Source organism: Leiobunum rupestre, chromosome 3, assembly GCF_980474605.1.
Source record: "Leiobunum rupestre chromosome 3, qqLeiRupe1.1.hap1, whole genome shotgun sequence".
NCBI classification, from domain to species: Eukaryota; Metazoa; Arthropoda; class Arachnida; order Opiliones; family Sclerosomatidae; genus Leiobunum; species Leiobunum rupestre.
This window is the reverse complement of record NC_143386.1, coordinates 213010-218006: the sequence shown is the minus strand read 5'-3', so window position 1 is coordinate 218006 and position 4997 is coordinate 213010. Positions and strand designations below refer to the sequence as shown.

Here is a 4997-nt window from a genome sequence, read left to right as displayed (position 1 = left end):
GGGCCCCTATTTTTAATTTTTGGGCCCGTAGAAGCATTTTGGGGTCCATATTATAATGTTTCTAACTATAAAAATATGTTGATTCACCTCCAAGCAAAAAGATATTTTAAGCCCCTTTGTAAAATTTTGAAGGTAGGTCTACCTCGCCTACCACCTGGCGCCGCCACTGTCGGTATCCCAATATTTTTTTTTAATCTGAGTGCAAGTAGTTGGGAATTAGCCCATTTTAATGCTTTGGCTATTTTTGGCTTGAAATCTACATACATTTCTTAAATTTAGTCTGATTTTATCGAAAATCAGAAATGTAATTAATTATAGGCAATTCTTGCCCAAAAGTAACAAACAACTTCGCTTTCTTTCGTGAACTAAAAATTTGTTCCAAACGAAATTTCATAAACAAAAACAAACGTAGTCAACCTGCCGTCGAAATATTACATCTTTCCCCGTCCCCGTGCAATTACTGGTGGCTTTACCGGGGAGTCGGTGTCCGGCTCTTGTAACCCATAAGGGCGGTGGCGCACTAGGAGATGTTAGCTCTGATCAAATGGTCCTATCTCCACCTCCGACTTTGGTCAGGTTTGGGCTGGATACTGAGTTTCGGCTCCTGGCCGCCTCGGCGTATTGGGTAGCCTGGTGTGGGGAGGCAAACCACCGTATGAGGGCCCGGCCTTTTGGAGCCACACCGGGATCTCCGGTGCCAGCTGTGCCGGGTTACATGGGCTGCTGTGTGCTCGTCGTGACCAATTTAGAGAAACGGCTCCATTTGTTTTCCAAGTACCATATTTAGTGAAGTCAAACTGGTTATCAGTCAGATTTGCTTGCGTAACAGCTAACTCACATACGTCCTCCTATGAGGTGCGTTGTAGAATGAGCACCGATTCGCGAATAGAGGGCGGCCTCGTATCAGGCCATTTCCTCACACTATCGATACGACCGATTTCGGCGGCTGAAATACGCTGCCATGGTTGTAAGCGAATCGAGAAAATTTATCAGTGACAACGGCACTTGCGTCAAGCGAAGCCTTTTCCCGAGTAAGCACTAACGACGTCTCCCGTTGTTACCTGGTTGATCCTGCCAGTAGTCATATGCTTGTCTCAAAGACTAAGCCATGCATGTCTAAGTACATGCCGAAATAAGGTGAAACCGCGAATGGCTCATTAAATCAGTTATGGTTTGTTAGATCGTACTTTTTTACTTGGATAACTGTGGTAATTCTAGAGCTAATACATGCCGCAGAGCTCCGACCTTCGGGAACGAGCATTTTTAAAAGACCAAGACCAATCGGGCTTCGGCAAGTTAACCATGGTGACTCTGGATGACTTTGGGCAAATCGCAAGATCTTGTATCGGCGATGTTTCTTTCAAGTGTGTGCCTTATCAACTTTCGATGGTAGGCTACGCGACTTCCATGGTCGTTACGGGTAACGGGGAATCAGGGTTCGATTCCGGAGAGGGAGCCTGAGAAACGGCTACCACATCCAAGGAAGGTAACAGGCGCCCAAATTACCCACTCCCGGCACGGGGAGGTAGTGACGAAAAATAACAATACGGGCTCTTTTGAGGCCCCGTAATTGGAATGAGTACACTCTAAATCCTTTAACAAGGATCCATTGGAGGGCAAGTCTGGTGCCAGCAGCGCGGTAATTCCAGCTCCAATAGAGTATAATAAAGTTGTTGCGGTTAAAAAAGGTCATAGTTGAATCTCAACTACTGCCTACTGGTAATTAGAATATATTATAATATATTGTTAAATAAAAATAAAATAAATGAACTATTAATAATATCATGAGAACTTGGTATTATAATTGCCATTAATTTTGTATTTTTCTTTTATTATGATTCCGAAGACGAGTTTGCCAAAAAGAAAACGTCTTTCTTCTAAGAAAAGAACTTTGAGTTTTTCTTCTTCATCAGAAGAACAAAGGAAAGTTTCTATCAAAGTTGTAGATCTTGGTCTACCTCCGGCTCGACCACCGACCAGTTTTGACTGGCCCAAGGGGCCTCGCGCCGAATTAAAACGCCGTGGCCTTTATGATGCGTTTGGGGACGACGAAGAAGTGCTCGTCAAGTTCAACCACTTCATGCTTAATATGGAATTTAACGTGAGTGACAGTGAGTTCTAATTTTAAATATTTATTATTTTTATCTTTTAACGTACTATTAAGAATTAGGTTTATCGCCATATTCCTGATTCCAAAAATGGGTCATTAAATTTCATATATAAATTTATAGACGCCAGAAAAATACATGTGCGCCACGTGGCAAAACTCCTAAAATATATTGCTAAATTTATTATGCACATAGAAAACATTGGCGAATTTATTCAGGAGATGATAAATGCCAGGCTAGAGAGTTGTCATTCCTGAAATTTCTTTTGTTATATAAAATGTTCAAATTTATAACATATCTCAATATTTATTTTCTCTAAAGGTGAAAGCGGAAAGCGGAAAAAATATAATTGCGGCTCTTAAACGCTTCATTGTTTTCATTAGAGCTGGCACAAATGTCAGCCTTATTGGTTAAGTTTTATACTTTTTAAATATGTTGTCCTAAAATTTAATTTGTAAATGTGTTTCTTATAAATTTTCACAGACGAAAAGTTTTGCGAATTTGTTAAACACTTAGAAAATGACGTCTTGCCGACGTGGACTCTCGGTTTTTCACGAGAAATAGGAAAAGTAGCAGTCAACAAACAGTTTGAAACAATGACAAACCCAAGCACGTTGGAGCCAGTGTACACCCCTGATTTCTTTGCAAAACCAGAGATAATCAAACGAATAGACTCTTGCTTAGCAAGTAGTGAAGATTCGTTTGACGTAGAAAACTTCACGACAGCAAAACGGTAAGATTTTGTGGGGTGGCGGAGTGGTTAGCACTTTCGCCTCGCAGCAAGAGGAGCCGGGTTCGATCCCAACTTGTGGCACTGGGTGAAAACTCGGAACAACTCCTTCTGCGTTGAGTTTGCAAGTTCTCTCGCTACCGGTTTAAGGGGTTTTCCTCGAGATCTTCGGTCTCCCCTTCCATAAAAACTTGTTGAGGTAAACGGTAATAGTGAGTGTAGGGAGCTGTTGGCTCGTGTGGCTTGAAGGGCTTGCCACCACCCTCCTACGCATTGTAACCCGGCCACCTGAATTAAAGGCTTTAAAAGTCGCTCGATGACTTAGGCCTAGGGTGATGCCTTGGGTATTAGCCTAACTGATTATTATTATTTTATTATTATTGTGATTTTGATTTTAACAAGAAGATAATTTGACTTATAACTGAAATTTTACTTTTAAAATACTTAATTTGCTACTCAGCTTTGGTTTCTGGACAGAGGTCCGGAATACCTGAAAACCTTATGGTTAACGAGTATGAAAAATAGTCGTAGGGCCACGATTCTAGTGGTTCTAAATGTTTCGTGGTCTTTGTTAAGGAACACAAAACATCCACTACGACAACAAGGAATCTTCTTATCGAAGATTACATGAAACCCTTTTTGACCGGTAAGATTTAATTCGTCCGTTTTGTGCAAATCATGGTATATTTTAAGTATTTAAAATTTATGCTTTATTTAATTTGTATTTCAGATATCTTGCGATCAGAAAAATAATGGCTGGTTCCGATGTTGCACCCCATTTTTTGTAACCAAAGAGGGACGCGGCCAAAGAAATTGACAGGTACATAACAATTAAGCTGAATTAAAATTTAATTACTCGATTACTAACTGTTGTTTAATAGGTTACAGGTAAAAGAAAATTTATCCAAAGTAACATGCAAAATCGAAAAGCTCTCCAAACCACCATGGTCAACCGATCCGAAGAGCAACAAACATTTGTCAGTAGCTTACTATCGCATTCATTGACCACTGCAAAGCGTAAATATCAGCAAAATACAACAAACAAAGTCACTGCTGAAAAAAAGCTTTCGCCAAATGTAAAAATTTTTCTATTTTTGTATTGATAATAGGTCTTACGCTATTTTTAAAATAATAAATTTAAAAAAAATGGGTCTCTATAATCAAATTAACATTTTTGGCAAGTTTTGATAGTTTTTCTTTATACTTGTTTAGCTGCTACTGAAAAAGACATCCGAGATGCTCCACCGGAAAAGTAAGTAATGGCGGGGAAGCGAAAGTTCATCCCAGACAAAAACAACATCGTCAAATTCAGACCTTGATTTAGGTACATTAATATAAATTTGTACATTATAAATAATATTTACTTATTTTCCCTTTTATGAAATTTTGTTCATTTTATAGAAGCCTCCACAGTCAAACAAATCCGAAAGGATTTGTTGTTCCTTGTGCCGCCAAGCCCCAAAGTGAATTTTCCGTCAACTGAAGAATTTGGGAACACTGTAGAAAAACAATATGACCAGAAACTCAGTGACGGAAATATAAAAAAATTAAGAGATTTGTGGTACCACAAACAAATGGATCAGAGAGCCCTGGAGATCGCAAACAAGTTATTTTTATATTAATTACCATCTAAGCTAGTTGAAAAATATTCAATTATTTACCAATTTTTTCAGGCTGAAGTTTAGCAAACATGGGCTATGTGAGAAGCAAATTGTAAAGAAGGCCACAAGTTCGGTTAGAATAAGTCCGGCTTCGCAACAAAAGTGCTAGCCCACTGGGAAAATATTGTAAGAGACAATACTACTAGTACTATTGGAATTCAATCATAACCCTATGCACCACCTTTTTCAGAGAGTTCCCAGTTGAAAAACAATTAAGGAATTAACCGAAGACCTACACGAGGAAATTAGAACCGGACAAAGCCCAGCGCTTGTGGTACACGAGACAAAAAACCAAGGGTCAGGTTTATTCACAACAAAAATCTTTGAACAAGGTAAAACCTTTCGTTCATATGTTTCGTTTATTTCTGTATGCCTTAATGATGACTGTTACTGTTTTTAACAGGAGACTTTCTTTGTGAATATGGCGGGATGGTGATTACTAAAACAGAATGCGAAAACCGATTAAAAGAGACGGAAGGACAAAAAATTTAGTCAACG

General features: G+C 39.1%; 1 pseudogene; it reads left to right on the top strand.

Annotated features, from left to right (window-relative positions):
• Window positions 1-1061: 1061 nt before the first annotated feature.
• On the top strand, window positions 1062-1873 carry LOC149949049 (small subunit ribosomal RNA; annotated as a pseudogene; the record flags this gene model as incomplete).
• Between the last annotated feature and the right edge of the window lie 3124 nt (window positions 1874-4997).